This window comes from Uranotaenia lowii, chromosome 2 (genome assembly GCF_029784155.1).
Source record: "Uranotaenia lowii strain MFRU-FL chromosome 2, ASM2978415v1, whole genome shotgun sequence".
In the NCBI taxonomy this organism is placed as follows: Eukaryota; Metazoa; Arthropoda; class Insecta; order Diptera; family Culicidae; genus Uranotaenia; species Uranotaenia lowii.
The window spans coordinates 358,829,710-358,853,757 of NC_073692.1; the positions used below are offsets into that span (position 1 = coordinate 358,829,710).

Below are 24,048 nucleotides of genomic sequence, written 5' to 3' on the forward strand. Positions count from 1 at the left end.
GTTCAGATGTTTCCGGTATCTTGATCCCACAGTTTCCAGTCCTCGTTCTCTTCACCACAATCGAATACAACCGAACAAGCCGACATACCGACACTTGACGAAATTATCCTTCGCGTAAGCAAAAAAGGAACTGTACAGCTCGGAAGACCAAGTCCTTTAGGTGATGCCATGCTGATTATTTATGATCGACTTTTGGCGTGAAAAATTCTAGCGTACAAAGGCATGGCTTATTATGATCATCATAATATGGAAAATAATACCTACTACACACCACTATACATGCGAGTTTGCTGGTTAAATTATAAAATTATAATAATTATGATAATTATAATATTCTCGATGCTCAAGTTTGGGTGAAATAAATTCCAGCAAACAAAAATAAATTAATGTCCTAGCTTCGGCTGGACATATACCTACTTAAATTGGAACTAAAAATAAATTCCTGCAAACAGAAAAGTTGTAGGCTTAAAAGCGGCACGTTATCCAAACAAACGGTGGAAATTGTGGAAATATTCGGAATCCTCATTTCTTTGACACAGTTGCTTGAAGTTGCAGATTTCTTCGGCTCAAGGATGAACCCCAATGATTTGCCGATCATCAGAACTTAGATAGGAGATTTTAAAACAGGACGAAAGGTTCTCATTCAAAAGGAAATTATTCCCTTAACTAACCCACAGATGCTTTTGTTCTAACTTTCGGGCTAAATTTTGACATGAGGATATGCTGTTCCTTTTCTCTTTATTTTCGTCAAATGTTCTGATGAAAGAAACCAATCCTTGAATTCTCTGTTTGGAAATTTGGATCTAACTAAACAAAAGTAAAAATCTTGTTTCATCAAAACCTCAACGGGACATACCATCATGTCACCATCTACCGCCCAGTTGAGCGGTTTTTCAACTTCGAACATGTGTAATAAAAAAACGATGGCAGATTTTTATTCGCTTTCTTTTCCAATCCATCTCAAAACTGCTCTACTTTAAATAAAAAATTTAGTGGAATGCGAATAATGTACGCTTTTAAAAATAATTAACTAAACGTTGGGGTGTTGAACTGGCCCTATTACCGCCAACTCGACTTTTTCGGGTATCGATAATGTTTTCTTAAGGGGGGGGTAGGGTCTAACGGGTATAAAAAAAAACACCATTTTCACGATTTTTTCTAGAGCTATCGTTCAATCAAATGCATTCAAATTTTTTGCATTATACAAAGCATTGTTAAAAGAACATTTAGTAATTTTTTCTTAGAAAAATATTGAAAAATAAGCCGGTGACGGAGCATTTTCGAGGATGCCTTTTAGAAAACAGGATTTGCGGTGGACACTGTATCTCAGCACAGAATCATCTGAATTAAAAAAGTCAGAGCAAAATATTTTTAATAGATGTTTTTCTGGACCCCAACGTTTTTATTTAACTTAAAAATTTTTTTATGAAACTTTTGTGGCTGTTTGAAGTAAAAACTACGATTTTTCACTTAAAAATCCGTCATTTTTCACCTCTAAAATCTCCCCAAAGTAAAAAAATCAAAAAAGAAAAACGTTGGGGTCTGGTATTTTATATGTAGAAAATATGTTCCAAATTTGAAAAGAATCGGATAAGTAGTTTTCAAATGACGATGTCCACGGACTTTAAAAATGTGCTTTCGAGAAAAGCGCGTTTGAAGTTTCTGCTCTTGCTTTCTTGCAGTAGTAGATAGGAGGAGATAAAGGCCTATAACTTCAACAGTTTTGCTTCAATTGTCTTGAAAATTTGACACAACATTCTTGAAATGTTTTACAATAAGAAAATAAAAAAATAAAAAAATCGATTTTTTGAAAGTGTTAGACCCTACCCCCCCCTTAAGGAAAAACTATTTAACAACACGGAAACTGTTCTTTTTAATATTGTCCACACGGTAATTTTAAATTATTCAGACACTGATTTGTTTTGGTTCAGGAGTCGCATCATGTATGAATATGAAAACAACTGAGTTGAAATCAATCGAAATTTTGAGTTGTTTTCATCTAGTGAGTTTAAAAACCTGGAACTTAGCTAAGACGCACATTTTTTGGATCCAGATAGATGAAAACAACTCAGAGTGATGCAAAATCCAATGGATTGTTAGGTTGCCGTGCTCGAAGTTGCAGTTGACAAAAAGTCATTTGTGATTTAGAAAGCAGAAAAAAAGAATTCAACCACTTTATCTTTCTTTCTAGGAATCTTTACGAGAGCCAAGTAAAATTTTAAATTTTATTTTGTTTTTTCTTTTTTTCAGGTTGGTTACCACCGGATGCAGCGTACCTTTTCGCCACTCGGATTGGTGGGAGCTCAGCACCGAGACCGAGAATGTCATCCGGAAAGTCTATTGGCCTCAGGGTAAATATGCTACTTATCGAACGGCAGGAAGTGTTGATTTTCAACTTCGGCGAAAATGCGACGGGTAAGATATTAAAATTTAAGGATTTTATTTATTTTCAGCTATTCCTAATCTAGTTTTTATCTTCTGGTATATTCCCACTTTTTTGGTCAGACAAACATTGCCAGTTGTTCTGGATCTTTTTTCCATCCAACCCGACCGAGGTACAGCTAGTATGGATCTAGACCTGGATCATCCACATCATGCCCGTTTTGGGTTCGACTCGTCACGGATGTGTGGAAAGCGATGATTGGAATGGAGAAGCCAAAAGAACAACTTCCATCGCAATTTAAGGTGAGAAATCGAAATGTTGAAATCCATCGGATGCGGCCAAGGATTTTGCTGCTGGGATCGGTGAAAGTCAGTTTACACCGAACGCTATCCATGAGCAAGAACGGCGACGGAAAATAAAATTATTTCCTTGAAGTTGTTTAATTTTATTTAAGTCGATCTGAAATTTCACTTTTTTCATCAAATAAAATATGAGCCCTTTCGGAACCGTGTCAAAATTTTATAAAACTCTGAGTTGTTTTCGTTCAGAGCGTTTAGACGGTCTTTTTGAGTGCATGTATGAAAACAACTCAGAATTCGCGAAAACCCCTATTATTCATTTCTGAGTTGTGAGGTTCTAATCAAATTTTGAGTTTTCCCAGTTTTGGCGCATTTTGAATTGTTTTCCTTCAAATCTGAGTCGAGAAGAATTAGAGTGCATGTAACAAGCTGTCAAAACCATATTTTGGATCTTGAGAGAATAGAGTTGTTTTTGACATTTCTTACGCACACTTGCTGAGCGTGTACAGATGAGACGGGACAATTAACCTCAAAAACTTTCGGTACAAAAAACGCGCAGCTGGTCGACACACATGGTCGTTTTTTGAGATTAATTGTCCAAAAATTGAGAAGTGTTGGTGAAACAACCAGCATAATATCACGAACACTACCAGTGGCAAATAGGATTATAAATTTTGAGAAATCTTTCCCGCAAATTTTGTACAAATTTTAAAAAAGTGCGTTAACTGACAAAATGATGATTCCCGGCAAACAGCCTCAAGTAACCGGTTACTTTCAGCGATAAAACATCAGTTTCTAACATAATCAAACTAAATGCTTCTTACAATTTACACATTTGACACAATACATGCGTTGAAAATAAAAAAATTGTGCGTGACCGGTAATTAGGAACCCACACTTTCTTTATACACCAATTACCGCCCATCACTAAACGCTTCAAAAAACAACAACTATCAACTATTAGTTCGCAAACAGGCGTCGAATTCAATAATTTGAACGGAAACGAAAAACCAAATATTTTATTACTGGCTATAGTTAACATAATTAAGTGATGATTTTTCAGTGAAATGGTCGAACGATGATGCCGACACAGAACACAGGTCTTATTTTTGGAGAAAAAATCCCAGTTTTTATGAAATACACACAAAAGGGTGTTTTTTGCGGTAAATGGTGTCTGGGCGGTGAGAGGTGACTTTATGGTACTTTTTTTTTAACTTGGTGGAACAGACAGGGAATAAATTGAATATGAAACTCAAACCGACATTAGTGTCTTTACTTTATTCCCCCAGCCACGATGCTATTATGTATCCCGATGAATATGTCATCTTTAAATTATATCACCTAGTTTATATCCTGATTACCGTAATCCGGGGTAAGATTGATCACTTTTTTCAATATTTTTCGATTATTTTTTCTGTTAAGGGGAATGTGGCATGTTTAATATTTTTAAAACCAGTACTGGGCTCCTATGAACGTAAAATATGGTTGCAGAAATTTATTAGACTTCTTTAAATTTGTTTTAAAAATGGATTTAGTCTCTGTTCAGAATTTGATGCTTTGGGGTGACATTGATCAGTCTCTATTTTGACGGTTTTATCGAGTTTTCTTGATCATAAAGAATACAAAAAACCATAATAATAAAATTTTAAATGTTTGTTCATCAATTTGACCTAGTTTTTAACCCTTTCTTTTAGAAACATTTATAATCGAAAAAAGAACACTGATCCTGCATACATTTAGGGGCAAAAGTTATAACAATTGCTAAATAGTTTTAGCTTCAAAATACAAATGAAATTTTACCTTCACACGTTCTTCTAGGCTCACCCACTATTACCATTTTCATTTTTTCTTCAAAGTTAACCATTTGATAGGGTTCATAGCCATTTTTCCAATACGGGCTTACTCTTGGAAAACGTCCTTTATTTTTAAATATAAAAAGTTTATCACTAAATGCCTATAAAAATAGCACTACAACTACACAAATACAAAGAAAAAAAGTTATTCTTTCACATCCAACAACTCGTTTGCTTCTAAATGCTTTTTGGTATCATCAAGAGAGCTGTTTGTTTGCGAGCCTAGGAAAAGATAGATATTTTAAGATTTTGAAATAACATTTTTACTAGCAGAAAACAAATTTCAAATACAAACCAAAATTTGCCTATTTGAAACTCAATTAATAGGCTTTCAAACGTAGAAAACAGTTTTCAAAAATTCAAACTCTAGACTTAGTTATTGATGGTTATTTGGCACAATTTCATGTTGATCAAAGCTACCCCGGTGATCAATGTTACCCCGTTTTACGGTACGTAATTTTGATGAGTTTCTGACGCATGAAAATTAAAATTAACAAATTTATTATTGATAAGTTCATTTAAAAAAGAATCGCAAAACCGCTATAAATCTAAGTTATAAGGCAAGTTCTATAAACTCCTATGAAATACTTATAAAACAATCATAAGTTTAACAATGCTCCTCTGCAGGGAGTTTGTTTAATTTCATTTTAAAAAATAAAATATTCTGTCTCAATTACAAGCAAAAGAAAAAGGTTCCTTCCCAAGTAACAATTTTAGCTTCACTAGGTTCAGCAAACTTCGTTAGAATATTTATTCATAAACTGTTGAAGCGCATTCTATACATCACCAGAACTCTAATAAAGCTCAAATCTGGCTGTTTGGCCCTGTTTTAGAAATGTCATTATGACGATTTTTTAATCTTTGATAAAATTATTTTTAACACCAAAGCTTTTATAAAACATCTTACCAATTTTTATAACTTTCCATGTCTAGAGTTCTCCAGGTTTTTTAAAATATTTTTTCAGCAATCATGATGGTTGATGAATTATGATTGCAGTATTAAGAAATGTTCTGGTAAAATGAATAACAAATAAGCAATGCTTTAACCATATTATAAGCATCTTTTCTACTACCAGTTAGGATTTTAGGTAAAATGTGTATGAAATAATATCTTAAAATAAATGAGCCTCGTCAAATCTTTAGAGAAAGGAAATTTTTATGAAATATTTATTTTCAAGATAAAATAAAACTAAAAATATTTCGCGATAAACATTTTTTAATAAATACAATTGTAATACAACATGATATTATGCCAATTTGACGTTTCTCTCGCGAGCCAACCAATTACACGCGTAGGATGAGTTCCTTATTTCTGAGTTGCTAATCATTAATACAGTAAATGAGGACAGACACTATAAATAAAATAACTAAGGGATTGGTTGAGAATGTCCGGTGGAATAGTACCAAGAATTGAAGCCGAATTTTGTTGTCTGGCACTATCTTGAAATCTTGAAATCAAAGATGGCGGCTTCCGCTGAACTTTAAAATGCTCTGAATGACTAAAGAACGTATGAAACTCTCAAAATATAGGAATTAGCACATTAGGTGAAAGGTCTTAGCTAGAAGAAGTCGAATCTCGCTATCTGACGCTATCTTGAAATCCAAAATGGCGGTTTCCGCTGAAATTTAAAATGGTGTTAATCACTAAAAATGGCATGCAATCCGCACACTATGGGTATTGGTATTTCAACTTATTCCCATATTGTGGGGGCTTCAAGCGATTATTAATGATATACAGGCTTGAAAAGAAAAGTCGAAGCTGTCATCTTGGATTTCAGGAGAGCGCCCTAATACCAAATCCGACTTCTTCTTGTATAGGCTTTCATTCGATTTTCAGTGATTTATAGCATTTTAAATTTAAGCGATCGCCAAGTCGATTTTTTTGGGGACGAACAAAAGTGCGGACGAACAAAAAGATGATATGTGATCGCTCAGATATACTCAGTAGGGTGTCCCAAAATTGCAAACTTCTCGGAATCTGGGGGCTCACCCTCCAAATGGTAGACTAGGATGTGCAGAACAAACTTTTGTATGGGGCCGACTAAAAAAAATCATGTTTAGAGGTTCCGCAAGGGCGATCTTTGAAAAAAGTCCACTTTCTAAAGATTTGATTGTAAATAAATTCTGGGTCCAAAAATTTTCATGAAATTTATATATTGTAGGAGTCATGTAAGTTGACTACAGGTTTTAGAGCTAAACAGGAGGCCACGATTATGTATAAAAGAGCTATTGAGATATTTTCCAGACGTCAACGAATAAAGTTCAATATCAAAATTATCAAGTCTTGCTTTTATTGAAACCCGGCATCCTTCAAACTTCAGAAGTGGGATATTAAAAGCCGAAGGCCTTGAAAATCCATCGAAACGAATTTTTTTTAGAAAATCCTCCAACTTTGAGAAACTGCTGTTTTCGGAATGGAAATGAATGCGATGCGATCACTCCTGATGCGGCGGTGGAAACTGATAGAGCGGTTTTCCAGGCATTGACGCTGCCAGGGTTGCGGACAACACTGGAACCGAAGATTGCGGAGGTTCGAATATCCAGACGGTGAACGAAATGCCTATGAAGATGCGATACTGCCCGGATGTTACGGTAATGCTGATGATGTGCCAGTTTTTCATGCACTGACGCTGCCAAGATGGCAGGTAGTGATGGAGCCGAGATCGCGGACTTTTTTTTCTTGGAATTAGCTTGCTTGTTTTACATTTTGATACAAATTTGGTTCATTTTTTATTTTTGACGTGTAGTATTTAACTCATACAAAATTAAAAAAATATAAAATATATAAATTTCATGAAAATTTTTGGACCCAGAATTTATTTAAATCAAATCTTTAGAAAGTGGACTTTTTTCAAAGATCGCGCTTGCGGAACCTCTAAACATGATTTTTTTTAGTCGCCCAAAAAAGTTTGTTCTGCACATCCTAATCTACCATTTGGAGGGTGAGCCCCCAGATTCCCAGAAGTTATGCAATTTTGGGACACCCTAATACTCAGTTTTCCCTTGTGGGGCGGACCACGCTTGGCCTACTAATGTGTGGTGGTAGATGCAACTCTATCTGTATCTACCGCTTCATAGTAGTAGGCCCGTGAGGAACAAAAATTTGACATGTGATGATATGCTTCTAAATAAATTCTACCCGCTCATTTTCAACATCTTTCATTTCATCTAACCTTCTATCCACCTATATAAAAACACTTCATAATCTTTAGATGTCCCTACTAAAAAGGACATCACTTTTCACCACTAGGCCGCTAAATTGAAACAAATAATTTTATTTTAATTTCAGATGTCTATAACTTGGCTAAAAGTGGCCAACACACTGGCTAATATTATTTTATTTGGTTTTAAAAATTTAAATAAATGAAGCTCAAAAAAATGAAAACAAATCAATTTGTTCCAATTGTGACCATGTGCCATGTGTTTAATATTGACATTTAAATTTAAAATTTAATTTCAAATACCAAAATTTCCGGTTGTTTTTTGAAAAAAAAAATACTGATTTCCAGCAATTGAGATAACTGGTTTCCAGCAATTGAGATTGCTGGATTATTCCGGGGGTTTCATGCGATTTTCAGACATTTAGTTGCAGCGTTTTCAAAGTGAGCGGACGAAACTTGGATTTTAAGATGATGTCAAACTTTGAAATTCGACTTCTACTCGTTTAGCCCTTTCACCCAATACCCATAAATTTTGTGGATGTTTTATGAGATTTTCAGTCATTTAAAGCTTTGAAAAGAAAAGCGAAAGCCACCATCTTGGAGTAATAACAGCATCAATATTTTCAATTTAACTCCAAAATAGCACACACGACCAAAAATGTGTAAAAACGGGAGTTCCAATTCAAATATACATATATGTATGTGTAATCTAGCCTGAGTGTTCATGGTTTCATTTGACATCTTGATCGAGAACTGTCACCTAATATTTCACGGTTTAAAAATCAAGCACTGTGTGCCTTTATAAAAAATTCAAAAAAAAACGTCTTAAGGCTATGATCATTTAGTATCCGGGCAGTTACAAACGTGTGTATTTTAAAAACTATTCATTTGATCGAAAAACTTTCTATGGAGGAAATGAAGGTTTTAATATGACATTTAATATAAAAATATAAAAAAATATATTTATCAATGATTTCAAGAAATACTTTATTTTTTTCATAAAACCTCTTTTTTATCTTTGCACACTTTTTTCAGTCATGTATTGATCTATTATATTTACCACAGAAGCAAAACCTTTGCAAAATCATGATATTTTACACAAACTTACCTGGAAAAAGCAATTGGAATCTGGTTGGAATCTTTTCATGAGTAGGCATCTCGAAGAATTTGATCTCTTAAATCCGGTTTTAACATAAATTTCTTTGTCCATCAGAACACATCTGTCACATTGCGTAAAAACCGGTTGTACAGATTGCGATCTAAGGAACTGCTCACTATTAGTTCTTTACTTGGTGTCTACTAGTCAGACAACACTTTTTGACTGCCGGAAATGGATTAATTGCATTATTTAAGCGGTCTGCATTCAGTTATCCCCAATAACCATAGGCTTTTTACCAAATTTAAGCTCAAGGGTTCCACTCCGATGCTTGATTGGAACTTCGTGTGGATTCTAGAGTGGCTCCTTATACTTCTTAACCATTTGGTCCAAAAAAGAACCAGAAAAAATCAACAGTTTATGAGTTTTCAAGTCGACAACGAAGAATCTTCTAGGCGCAAAATGCGCAAAAGGTGCAAATTTGTGCAAAATTATTTTTACCATTTCATTTTGCATCGTAAATATCTCAAACACACATTAACTTAAAAATCTGGCAAAAATAGACAAGATAGTCCTTTTTATAACTAACACAACGCTGCTAAAGTTTTGCAAATCCGATCTCTAGTAATGTAGCTATGACCGAAATAAAGTGCCCGGATACTAAATGATCATAGCCTTAGTTTATGTTTTATTGGAGTTTTAATGGAACTTATACAGTATATTTAGAAACAGCTTTCTGAACGTTTTCAGAACCATTTGAAAACAAATGGTTTAATCAAGAATATAAGCATTTTTCATGACCATAATGAAATAGTTATAAAACTAGTGGCGAAAAATGCTATAATAAAACCATGATAAAAATTTTAAATACTAGTTGGCTTAATCTGTTTCCCTTGGGATGTGGCCAAGAATAAGAGAAACATACATACTGTGAATAAAAAAAATTGTCCATACATCACTTAACCATGAGCACTAATAACTTGTCAATATACTAATAAAAACCAGCTTTAGGGCTTCTCTGCTCTCTCTTAGCTCCGTGCACCAGTTTTGGTGAAACTAACTGCTGTTTGAGTGCACATAGTTACTTGAGTAATTTCAACACCAAAACATTCATAACGGACCGTTTTTAAGTTAAAATGGCAGCAAAACATCTTCATTTTGTGCATCGATTCAACCTCTATCAAGATCAATTTTTGTATTTCTATATAAAACCGTTCGTAAGAAATATTAAAATTAACACATTAAGGGTAGCTAAGAAATCTAAGCCGGGAAACATCGTAATTCGGAAACCTATTTCTCAGAAATCTGTTAATCAAATTCTTCAATTTAAGCATTTTTGAGTTTAATTTTGTCGAATATGGTTTAATTTTCAAATTTATAACATTGTAGTTATACTTCTAATTATAGCACACTCGACTCGAGTTGAGCGTAAAAACGAGATATCTCATAGTTGAACCGCAATGTGTTAAGACAACGAGCCTCAAAATAGTGTTAAAATTTTGTTCGTACACTGGTGCTAAGACTGGTTTAACTTCTCTATTTTTCTTTGGATCACAACGTAATTTTCAGGGATGATTTATTATGGAATTTGAAATACTAATCCCAAATTTGAGCAAATTTGAAAAGTTTTCAGTAAAGTGCGATGAGTTTTTATGAAAAAAAAGTTTTTTTTATATAAATCCTTTCTGTAAATGTTTTCTAGCGATTCACTGTATAAATCTCGTAACAGTCTATAAGAGAAAGCCTAAACAAAGTTTATAAGATTTCGGGGCAATTCTAAGACCCTTCGGCGCAAAATGTTAGATACGGAATGGATTTACATATAGGAGTTAGATGAAATACTTTGACAAAACGTCAAAATACCTTATTTATGTCATATTTTTTTTAAAGAAATTATCAAAAGCAGCGTTACTCGTTCTTATTTAGTCAAATTTGTGATCGAAACAGAATTATCGCCAGAGAAGTACCTAGGGGAGATGGGGGCATAATGGCCACCTTAAGGAAAACGGTTATTTAACCATAGAAAATAGCTATAATATGGAGGTTACATTATTGTTTCGTGTTCAGACACTTGAAAAGCCTATTCCATAACGGGCTGAAACGTGAAAAACTAGATGAAAACGTTAAAAAATGCATTTTGAAAAATTTTGCTAAAAGCTGAAAACCAGCCACTGTGGAGGCATAATGAGAACCCCCCCTGAGGCAGTATGAGCACCATTAATCAGAGCAAGATGTGCGTTTTTGCCGGGGAATCTAACAGCGAATTCAATTCGATGAAGTCAGGTGAGTCGTCGATTCATCAAACAAAGCAATAACAAAATAATCTAGGTCTGTTTCTAGAATACAACAATTCACGCACGCTCATACATTAAGTGCTTTGTTCGGAGGATGATGCTGCTAGCCGTATAATGTAACAATAAAAAAATCGATCATGAATTGTGAATGGAAAAAAATCACCTCGAACAGAAATCTAACTCTAGTCTTTTGATTACCTCTCCGACACCTTACCAATAGGCTAAAATGTCGGATGAAAACTAGTCAAGGTGTGGCGCTATAAATCAATTTTAATTCGCTGCTAGAATCTACGGCAGAAAATGCTCATTATGCCTCGATAATATGGTGCTCTATATGCCCCTAGTCAACAAATTTAAGTAAAAACGTGTTTTAAAATTGATAAAAGTGAAAAATCAAAAACTTTATGATGGTAAAAATTGAGAAACAATGTGTACATCATGTTGCAGTGCGTACATTATAGATCAAGGTTATTTTAAGATCATAAGAGCTTATTTCGTGGTGCTCAAAAATCATAATATTTTCGTAACTTGAGAACCAAGCTAGTTTTTTTTAAATATCTCTGTAAAGATGATAAGGAGATTCCTTTTTTTGTGAAAAATTAATACTATAGGAAGTACGAAACAAATCCTCATGAAAATTTATTTAAGAAAATACGCACTTTCGTAGAAAAGCGTAGTTCTCATTATGCCTCGGGTGCTCGTTATGCCCTCATCTCCCCTAATATGTAATTAAATCATCTTTTTTTGGAATCGGCAAAAGATGTAAATTTTCATATCATATTTCTCGTTTGAATTGATTTCCTCTGTCTAACTGTTAAATTGGAAGAAAACAAGCGAAAAGTATTCCATCGTCCCTCTTTCAAGAAGGAAACATCATTTTGAGTGTTTTGCTTTCTGTTGATAACGAGAATTCTTACAGTCTTTACGGGGAGTCTAAGAGTCTACCGCTACGATGTTTTACAGTGGGGCGAGGAACATAAAAAAAAAATATTCTCTGAATTCCGTTAGAATTTTCGATGTTGTTCATTGATAAAAAAAAATCTTGGCTTCCAAATTTCATCTGGTGGCTTTCTTCTATCTCTCGTTCTTAACTCGCACAGGAGACAACATCTGGGATTCGAACGCAGTTTTATTACAGTTTTATGCAGTGGTATTTTCACAAGAGGGTATTTTCTAAGGGATTTTAAGCTATTCTAGTTCATTCAACCCTCCGCTTACATCCTTAGGAGGATTCAAATGAAAATTTTCCCCAAAAAAAGGCTTGTAAGAGCTTATAAACTTTCAAAACCACTCACAAACATTGACACTTTCTTAAAAAAATCTAGCATCCCATTTCATATAATAAACGCACCACTCAAACAGTACGACTCTGTGTTTGTCAACAGGAGCGCATCCAAGTACATGTACTTGATATTTTTTATTGGACCTCCTTAGTGATTAATCAATAACGGCCTCAGGAAGAAGAAATTGTTTATCACCACACATGATTTCGTCCACTTGAAACTTCTCCTAGACATTTTTACGATTGGCTTCTTTAAGCCGTGCGTCCGATCGAGAGGCCTCTTCAGTAAGGTTCGGGAACTCTGGTGGTGCGGATCGGATCCTCATCGTCGTCGTCGTCGTTTTCGGTCGTATCGGGTTTCGAAGCTCAAAATTGGTTCAAGTTCAGTTTTCAGTTTTCGGTGATCTAGCAGTTTGCTTGTCTTCGGATTTACTTTAAGGGGTCAGCAGCAGAAGGTGTGTATGATAGGGCACAAATGTGAAGTGCTCTATTGAGGTTTCCTGGAAGGAAGTTTCAAAACTTGAGAGGATTCTCGTTGCATCGCTATAGGACTTGTGACGGTGAACCTCAAAGAGATGGGATAGATCCAGGAATCTATCAGTGAGCTCATTGTGTGATTCACGGTTTTTTTTTAGTGATTAACAATTTTTGGAAAATGTTAGACATGTCAAAGAAAGCATTTCTTATCAGAAAGACAGGCAAAAAGTTTTAAATAAGAACTGTATCATTGAATGAATTAAAACGGTTCAATAATCATTCTGGAGCAGCTGAAAATAAGGAAATGTGAATGAGATAATGAGTGTGCCAAGCTTCATTATTCTCATTAAGTCTCATCTACATTATGGTATCGTGATATGATAATACTGTTAAATGTCAAATTGAAAAACTTTCTGACTCTTTCCCAATTTAAGGTTAAATCCTCATGAACATATATGAATCCCTTGGAGCCAAAGGGGTTGTTACAAGTCAGGGCCCTAGGAAGTACCTGCCCAAGGAAGGGGGGGGGGGAGGTCGATTTCCCGACCTGGAATTCCCGGGAATACAAAAAATCGGAAATTCTCGAATACCGAAAAACGCTAAAATATCCCTGGAAAACCCGAAGCCTATAAAATATGCTAAATTACTAAAAATTTACATGATCTAAATTGGAAAAATGGATCAGATTGAGCAAGGAAAATGATAGTTTTTCCTTGACACATGGCTGTTGTTCAAGCCTACAACATTGAATTAAAAAAATGTTTTTTCGTTCAAAAATTTGGTTTAAAAAAGTAAAAAAAAAATAATTATAAAACCAAACAATCCCAATAAAGGAACGCTACGAAAAGAATCTGAATGTTCTATTTTGTGATAGTCATCATTTAGAACTTCCGTTTCGCAAACTGTTGTACAGTAGCAAAATCATTGGCAAAAAACCCATATTTTAAAACAAAAAGAATAGTTATCTGAAAATTGACGAGATTTGATGACCTGAAGTCTAGCTAACCAACTTTTATCGATGAAGAAAAAAAAATATTTCAAATTTTATTAGCAAGAATCAGTAGAGTGGTCTTGAGTTTTTGAATTCCTAATTCATATATTGAGGCATTAAAAAAGTTTGAAATATTTTTTAATACTTCTTCATAAAAATTTAAAATACTATATGGATAATGTACCTTATGAATTGTTAGTATCTTCATTTTCATTTTTTTTCCGGGATCCCAAGAATTCCCGGGGAAAGGATCGCCAGATTTCCCGATACCCGGAAACGCTAAAATGGCCGGGAAATGGACACACTAGTTCTATACGATAATAATTCAGGTTTGAGTCATTTTACATCAATAGTAAGGTATTTATTTTCATTTCGAACTTTCGAAGTATGTCCTAGAAGTTGCCAATTTTTTTTTCCAAGAAGTTTAAAAAAGATAAATCATGGATTTCATTTCAGAACTTTATTATATTTTTTTAATAAGATTTTAGTAAGCCAGTTCTCTTTAATCACAAGCATAAGCATTTGAGGCATTGGTAAAAAATTTCCAAACATTCAGGAATAAAAGAAAGAGATTAGGTTTGCGGTTCAAATGAGATTTATTTTCTACTCTTGTGAGCTCGATTAAAATCAAAGATTTTAGTTTGAAACTTTTTTTTAAGAAGAATGTGCAGTAAAAATAATGTTAAACAAAAAATCAGTAATGTATGTTTTCAGTTGAATTTAAAAAAAACCTAGTTTTCTCTTAAATAAAAAAAAATTGTGATTTCATCTTTCTTGAATATAAAATTTTAGTTTTGAATCCACAATCAAAATTATAAAACTTCGATCGCCTGTAATTTGAACCAATAATAAAATTCTTACATTGATATTTTAATCTTGATTATTTAACTTAACTTCGAGCTGAATCTGAATTTTTAATTTTTATTCCGAATCAGAGTATTGCTTTTTGAACCTTAGCTCGAATTTCGATTTCCGAATTAGAAAAAGTTTTTTCCAGAGTTCCAGATAATAATTCTTACTAATTATTAGCCAAAAAGCGAAATTTGGATCAGATTTTCAACCATATATCTCATATTTGAATTCTGAACTGTTGGTTTTCAATGTGAATTCTTTCTTCAGTTATACATTCGAAATTAAACTTGTGAATCGGACGGAAAATTGCGAATGGTGAAATTGTTTTAGATTTTTCAATTCTGGGTCACCATTCCATGAATTACACCACCAATTCTTCAAAAATTTAAATTTAAAGAAATGGTTTGTAATTTTAAATATATTTTTTTCTTATCTCCGGAAGGATGAGTTTCGAACATGAAAGTTTGAAATTCAAAACCAAGATTCGAATCAGGATTTTTTTATTTTGATGATGATCCAAACTGAAGTTCAGTAACAATAAACTGAATACAGAATCCGAATATTCTTATCACAAACATTGATTTTGTGGAATCGGGAGTCCCCAAGTATACGGGCCATGCAAATCCAGGATATTTTCTTAAAAATCCGTCAATATCAAACCTATCGAATGAAAATTATGAAGAAAAACACTTGACTTTTGTTTATAGAAATACATCAGGCGTTTACATTTATTTTGATAAAATTTACTAAAAAAATTCTGCGCAAAACACATATTGTTAATGTTTACATTTAAATTTTTGTGTGCAAAAATTTCTGGCAAATTCTGGCGATTTGGCAAGCTAAGTCTAATCTCATTGGAATTCGATATTCTGGACTAAATTTCTATCAACAGTTAGAAATTTTTGAAAAACTTTAGTAGAACTTTTGACCTGGGATAAGATTTTCAAGATTCTGAGTCGAGATTGTTACTCTTGAATCATTTTAGTCGTTCATCAAAATTTGATTTGGAATTTGGATTTTTTTGTTTAGAGAAGAACACTTTGCTCATGCCCTGCTCCACCAAAATCGATCATTTTTGCACTTATACCCCTTTGGCTTCGAGAGCCTCATATACAGTAGAGGAGAATAGGGATACTTGATCCTCTTTTCTTGTTTTCATCATCTTTTTGGAAAAAATAGCAACTCGCCATCTTTTGCACTTCTTGACAGCGTGGAATTTCAAATTTATATGTTCCAAAATTTAGAACGATACATTTACATGAGCCTATTGATGAACTAGAAGCATTTTTGAGAGACGTAAAAAAATTGGATATTTTTTAAGTTGAAGGAAACTGGACTGTTGAACCCTTGGTAAAAATCAAGCAAATTCCAAAAATAAAAGGTCGTTTGACTATTTTTGGCCATTACTTCTCATTTCACAGTTTGGAAGTGTCAGATAAAGAGAATTCTAAAAATTTGTCTTCTATCCTATAGTCATTGCATACTTTAAGGCGCAATTATAAGCTTTCAGATAAATACAGTATTTTGGGTCCTATTTAACAGATAATTACTGGATAAACATTAGTTTTTGTACATATCTTAGTAATTTCGTGATAACCAACGATCACGATACATTCAGAAGAAATATACATGTTTTTTTTAACTCGAGGGATAAATTAAACCCATAAAATACATTTTGGAAAACTTTTTCCAAAAAAAAAAATGAGAGTTTACTATTGCCTTAAAAATATGGCATTATGAAGTTCATATTATACTCGAACGATTGACATACTGTAATCAATATTTTTATTATGATTTTTTCTTGTGGGAAACATTTCGAAGTGATAAAAAAGATCTTCAAATAACATTTTGTTAAAATTTTCAAACAAAATTCAATAACTCGAAAAATAAAAGGTTTAAAATTTGTTGAGATAACAGAATTGTTGTTTTGTTCTTTTTGGCACATTTTTCTAGAACATTTGATAATTCTCGCGTGAGCTTTCATTACGTCGTATGAAACATCTTAAGAATTCACAGAAAACTGCTGCAAAAGTTATCAAAACAACTTTAAAATTTGTATTTCACATATATTCTATATGTGGTCCAGGCTACAAATATTCTAAATGGAAAGAAGTTGCGACTAGTTTATGTCAGTTTTTGATTTTTTTTGTAATAAAACTGTTCGTTTACCTTTTGTTTCATACGACGTAATGAAAGCTCACGCGAGATTTGTAAGACATTCCAGTTTCGAGATATAGCGAAGGAATCAAGTATTCCCAGGGATCAAGTATTCTCATTCTTCCCTAACGTTAAAAAATAGAGTGAAAGCGTGTAAAACAGCACACTCCCTTACATTTTTGACAAGGTGTAATTTTATATTTTTGGTAATATTTTTCATGAAAATTTCGCAAATTTTAGTTCAACTATCCAACTAACTCTCCACAAGTTTGAAGACTGTATAATAACTGGGAAATAAGATAAAGCTATTCCCGTAAAAAAAAAGGGAAATAAGAGATTGCTTCGCCATTTCTTTGTGTCTTTGACAATTTTCATTAGCAAAACTTGATTTTTTTTTATTTTACAGATGTTTGTATGGAACATATCGTAATTCTTGTTTTATTGGGTTTTTCTTTCATAAATTAATAATTTCATACCAAAAACGTTGTAAGTGATAAAATTTTTAATAGTGATTTGTTTGGAAAAGGAAAATGTTTCAATAGAGTTCAAAATACGTAGAAAAGCGTTTCAGATATGAGCTGCATGAAATATCGATTATCTAATTTGATACTAACTTAAAACGAGTATAACCAGTTGATAACACATACCCTACACGAAAAAATAAACATGTTTTGTAATTAACTCATCGTCCGACAAATAACGATAAGTATTTCAGAATAATTGACAACATTTACTGATAATCAAGTTAAAATAAAAATTCAACTTCATTTCGCCACAGCGGGAAAAAAAACTTAGAAATTGTCTGACATTATTTTTGGATTCAAACTAATCAGCGAAAAAAATGAAAGAGATAATTTTAGGCTTTGTTTCTATGGTAGCTTCGCGCTTGCTCATTTGTATATTGCTCATACTCTATCAAAATCAAAATCAAGACCAAACTAAGGGCAGAAACACAGTGCACGCAAGCGAGCGAGCGATTTTTGAATGAACCTGACATGAATTTCGCGCGATCATTTTTCAGGATCGTTCACAGTGCACGCGACGAACGGGATGCGATTTACACTGAGAAAAAACTTTATGGATAGGAAAGGAAAGAATATTTATGTAAATATTTATAGGGAATTGGAAGAATAATTTCAAGAGGTTATTTGTGTTTAAATCATTATGAAATAATTCGTAAGTGACATTCAATGAACATTTTAAACAGCGTCATAAAACCATTCAAGTATTTTTATCGCCGAATCCACAAACCGGAGATTTCATCACTATCAGCGCCGGCGACTTTCACTGACGTCAAATCATGTTGACCAGACAAATCCACGCCACGTGACTCGCAGAATAAGCACCAAAGATTTTATTTCAGAAGCACTTTAATGTAAGATAAATTTGTTCTAGAGTCATATTTATTATTTAATTTTATCGTTATCCTTGCTCATGTTACAGATTGAACAAGTAAAATTTACATTTTTCTGGATATAAATGTTCTGTGCTCAGCAGTTGAGTGTTTTCTTTGGTTACAGATGAAATGATGCCAAAAATTTTTCTAGGGGTTTTCATTGTGAGTCCAAGCAACTGATTTTGATCTGGCAGCTGCGTTTCTCAATACTAATGTTATGAAATCGCTTTGGTACATCTTTATACCTGAAAATAATCACATTTTCGTAGGTGATTGCAGGTTCAAGTCCTGCCGGTGAGCCGTTGTATCTTTTTCGAAAAATTCATGTTATTTACGGCTTATGTTCTTTCGTTCTTTGATAGCTTATGTTTCTTTAATTCTTTCCATCACCTACGAAAAGCTGCGTTTCTTTTCCAGTCGACATATTTCGAACTGTATAATCATGATTATAGTAATTTAAGATGAAGTAAAATGATAAGAAATATTATTTTATATAATATTTTTATTTTTAAATTTGGTATAATTATTTTTCAGCTAATCTACTCTTGTTTCAAATATTTAAAAAAAATATCCATATATCAATTTCTCTAGGAGAAGTTATTTTATTAGTTCTTAAAGAAAAGGAGTATTTTTTTTTTAGATGAAAATTTTTTTTTATAAACCATTTTATTTATTTTGGCATCAAAATTTCACGTTCTTAAATTTTTCAAGCAATTAAAATGGAATGAAAAAATTTTGACTCGTGTGAGACCTGATGACCGCGCAATTTGTCAGCGGAATCTCCAAAGGTTTCAGTTTCAAATAATTAGAGAAAAAAACGTGCGCCGGAATATGCATCTTATGTAGCTAGGCGAAAAAATAAATTCACAATGTTTAAATTTACCCCCGAAGTTATGTGTTTTTTACAGCTCAAAAAGCATTCATCATTTCAAATTCATCGTGCCGCAAAATAATACGAATTTCTCTTCAGAAATTGCTGGTCACCATTTCGTTCATATACTGGACAATCGACAGGTATAAGCTGGAAAAACTTTTGTAATAATTGAAATTGACCTCTGCTTCGAATTTTTTTAAAAAGTTAGTCGAGGAAAATCGTTTTTTTTTTATTATTTCAAAATATCGCGATATATTTTCAAATCAAACTGCCGAGAAAAAAATTTAAGTGCAGGTTCATATGAAGTTTGGGTGAACCAAAACAAAGTATTCACGCGACTGCTGCGACGGATCATTTTCCAAATGGTATTTCGCGCGAATAGTACGAATCGCGTCGCTTGCACTGTGAACGGTCTCACAGTTTTCAACGTGTTCAAATGAGGTGCGATTCTTCGCGCGAATCGCTCGCTCGCTCGCTCGCGTGCACTGTGTTTCTGCCCTAAGCCGTCACTTAGTCTAGACGGACTTCGCTGTAACATCTAGGCATTGTGAAGTTTTCTTTTTAACGTCGGCTTCACGAAGTCGAATGATTTGGAACGCTATTTTAAAGTTTCGGCTTTACTTTATCTTCGAAAACGTAAATCAGAAAGCGCGTTTAATGACAGAAAAAGTCGGCTTCTTGCGTCAGGTCAGTCAATAGTGTTATCTCTGGGAGACCTTTCAAAGTTTACAGCCAAATAACCGGACAACAACACGCATCTTCCTGTAAAAAGGATCAATATTCTGACTCTAAACATTTGACAAGCAATATTTTTGTTTCAAACTTGATAACGCAACCTCATGCATAATCAGAATGCACTAAGATTTCTCTTGCCGATTTTCTTGCTGCGAGACAAAATTCAAATCAACGGCTGGTACTCTTTTATAGTTTTCAATCTTGTTAGTGTTTTTTATTTATTTTATTTTTTTTTTATTATGGATGCCTTTTTTGAGGTACTTTATGCCATTTTCGTTATTTTTGTCTTTTCCTTTCAAAATTACGAAAATAGCATAAAGTACAAGACTGAGTTGATTTAGGGTCATTTTTGAAGTTCTCAAACCCTGTGGTCTTAAAAGCTTTATTTTGGTTCAAAACCCATTCATGATTTTTTCAGAATTTTCAAGTAACGTTTACATGAGTAAATTGATCTTTTAGCACCTTTTAAGTTTGTATGGGGAAATTTATTGTTTTGTATTGGAAAATCGACATCATTTTTGTATCTTCTGCAAAATCTAGCCTGCCAATGGTTTTTGTGTCAATTTATAAATTTTCCAAAGAAACTTTTTCGCTGAACAATTTTGTAAAAGATCGTCACTTCGTATTTTCTTAGGCAAAAAAGTTATTAGCTTTTTAATAGGGGTATGTCTTTTGGGATTGAAAAACAATAAATTCAATTGACACCAATTGCTTCCAGTGCCTAGAGAGGTATTGCATGACTACTTTTAAAGCAATATTTCGCGAGACAACCAGCAGTGATGTCAATTGAATTTGTCGTTTTCAATGCCAAAAGACATGCTCCTCTTGAACAGCTAATAACTTTTTTGCCTAATAAAATACGAAGTTACAATTTTCGACAAAGTTGTTCAGCGGAAAATTTCCTTTGGAGAATTTATAAATTGACACAAAAACCATTAGCAGACTCAGTTTTACAAAAGGAACAAAAATGATGTCAATTTTTCAGTACAAAATAATCAATTAGCTTAGCATAGCTTGGTTGACTACTCATATCCACCTTAAATCATTGAACTCGAAATGCTTCATTTACAGGCTTTTTTTTAAATTGATTCTAGAGGAGCTTCGTATTTTTTACATTTGTTTTCAAACTATGCATTTCGAATTCCATGATCGCTGGCGTGGCTAAGCAGAACAAGTTCCACATTGCCAATGGTTGCTACTCCCTGATTAATCGAGGCCATCAATTTTGCACAAAGCCCAAAAGAATGGTGCTTTAGATTAGCAGTTATTCTCATTGTACAAAACTGATGCTCTCCCTTTTTTATATGATTAATAACGGCGCCGGCCACGTCCTAGTAGTCAATGGGGAAAAGGAAGGATTGTTAGTAAGATACTCTTCAAGTTCAACTAGCAACCTCTCGCTACTGCACTCCAAAAAAAATTGAAATAGTCAGAACCAGATAAAAGCTAGTATAACAAACTATGGAAACCGTCTATACGTCTGCGAATCCATATTCAAGTATCCAAGGAAGGGGTTGTGTAAGTTGGTGAAAGGTAGAGATCAGGATTTATTTTGGTAAATGGTGCGATCATGAGTTTCCTATACCTCCTATGCTCCTAGACATTTCCTAAGGAAACTCCTATTTCTCTGAGACATTTGATAAACGTCCAATTAAAATGGATCGAGTAAAATATTGAAGGCAAATCAATACCATCCAAATTTCTTCCTTGATAAACTAGCTCTTTTTCCTGAACATGATCCCTGTTGAACCAAAGAGTTTGCGGAAGCTTTAATGGTTGAAGGCGGAAAGTGACTTAAAATGACACAAATTTTTCCAAATTGTTTTTCTATGAATATTGCCTTTCTGAAAACTCTTTGATTCTATGCTTTTCTTTGCTTCGTATTTTAAGAAGTCTTTCTCATCAATAGTAAATCAATAGTAAGTTAAGCTTATTAAAAACTTATTTAATCTGGAATATGATGAAGAAACCCAATGTATCCTTGTAATAAATATACACCCATAGAAGAGGTTGCAAAAATCCAATGCCTTTTTAGCACATCTCTGTGCCGATAATGCTCTGAAATGTGCACTGTGCCGAAGACGGTATGTTTGAAAAACCGTAACTGGCATAAGGACTCGGCTCCCAATCAAAATGATGACCACTACATTCAAGCGAAACAAGAAAAACATTTTATGGGATTTCCTTCCTATTGGATAATTCATCCCAGAAACAAGAAAATAAAAATTAAAACCACAGCGCTGTACTGAGAATCGAACTCACATCACCAATTGTAGCGTCTTGCCAGTCCGACATTCTAACCAGTGTACTATTCGAGCTTCGTGCAGGACGAGGTATATTTGTCATAGGCTTTCTGTTACCGATCAATCACAAAAAACGTACAACGGCGGCTTCCCGGCGTTTGGCCTCCTTTCAATGCATTCCTTTGTCTTAAGATGGAAACGGGAAAGGGAACGGGAGTGAAGGAACGGGAAACCCATTGAATGAGAACTGTGCTTTGCTTACTGCCTGCTATTACATACACACGCTACATATACACAGCTGCTAAAGCCGGGCAGCTTGGCCGGTGTTGTTTGCCGGTAAATTGAAGGAATGTTTTTGTTGTTGCTTTTGCTACATACACACGCACAGCTTAGCCGTGTTTGCCGGTTGATTGAATTAGAAGGATGTTTTGGTTGTTGCTTTTGCTACATTCACACGCACAGTGCTCGGTTCGCTGGCTGCCTGGTGTTGGCCGGTATTTATTTCCATCCTTCTTCGGCTTGTGATGCGATTGGGAGGGACGCGAAAACGTTTTTATTTTGTTTCATTCAGACATACGCAATTCGGTTACGCTGGGAGGTTAATGCCGGTGGGCGCAAATCGAATCAGTGCCGGTCGCGTTATCTTCTTGTACCAATGATGCTATGAAATTGACTACACGCCATTGGCACAGAGGCTGAATTTTGGGTGTATTTTTGAAAGGTTATCTTATCAATTTAGTAATTTTTCTGCAACGGAAAATTCCGAAAACATCTCTAATTTTCTCTCACCACAAATCAGTGAAAACTTTTATTTTCTTCTCTTGCACTCCCACGGTTCCTAGTCAATCGTCTACTATTAGTTAAGACAAGATGAAACTATTATTTTAAGAATTATATATTTTCTTAAAATGTTAAAGTAACCCTTTTGGATGGGTGGCATGGCGTGATGAGGCATGGAAATTACCTTGGTAAATAATGTGGCCAAAGAAAAACCTGTGCTTCTGAGATACTGGTAATATTGATGCATTAAGTTCTGATAAAAAAAGTATTCAATTTAAAAATATTGAAAACGACAAATGTGTTGTATAAAATTTACTTAATACTTGATCATAGAAGAAATCATCAAAACTAACCTCAACCTATTTTTAATATTTTTTTCATTTCGAACGTACCAAACTTTCAAAAAATATCTGAGTATCGATCACCGAGTTTAATTTTCCAATGTTCATATTACAAATTGGAATATTTCATAACTGCATTTAGTATTAACAAATGTATGAAATTTCCTTATTTTTCTTGCATATTGACTGTTCCAGTTTCAAAGTTTATCAAGTTTAATTAGTCTTTTCCTGAATTTTCAAATTTTTTAAAGTAAACTATTTTCAGATTGACAAATATTGGATATCAAATGCAAATTTTGAAATGTGTGTGTATCTTAAACATTCGAAATATCTTGGGTCTGAAAACATAAAATGATTCAACTTTCCAGCTTTTGATTTCTTGAATTTTTATGTTTTATATTTCAAACAGTCAAACTTTCTAATTAAAAAACAACAAAAACTACGAATAACCACTTGTTTTTAAATTTCTATTGTAATTATATGAAGTTTATCAAAAAATTAAAAAAAAACCATTCCAGCTTCATGTTTCGAATACCTATTGTCTCAAAAATGTTTAAAAAAAACAAGTTTCTTAATATCCAAATTATAACATTTTTGAATTATTCAAATATTTAAGTTTTTCCAATTTATAACTTCCAAATGGTTTATAAAACCAAAAGCAAAGAATACAAAAACAAATCACAAATATTGACCAACTGTGGTTAGTTTTAACATAATTATAAAGTCTGGATCATCTCTGAAATAATTAGGAAGAGCAAACTATCATCCTTAAAAACCACCTTTATGAAGTCAACTCTGTACATAAATAAAAGTTCATCACATGTAAAATTGTTT

The 24,048-nt window shown here is 33.6% G+C and overlaps 1 protein-coding gene across 1 annotated transcript in view; it reads left to right on the forward strand.

Moving 5' to 3' along the window:
* The first annotated feature begins 12,667 nt into the window (after positions 1-12,667).
* Positions 12,668-24,048, forward strand: part of LOC129745379 (3-hydroxykynurenine transaminase-like) — a 44,806-nt gene continuing 33,425 nt past the window's right edge. The window contains exon 1 of the mRNA XM_055738433.1: positions 12,668-12,823. The gene's annotated coding sequence lies outside the window, so the exon portion shown is untranslated. The remainder of the gene's footprint in view (positions 12,824-24,048) is intronic.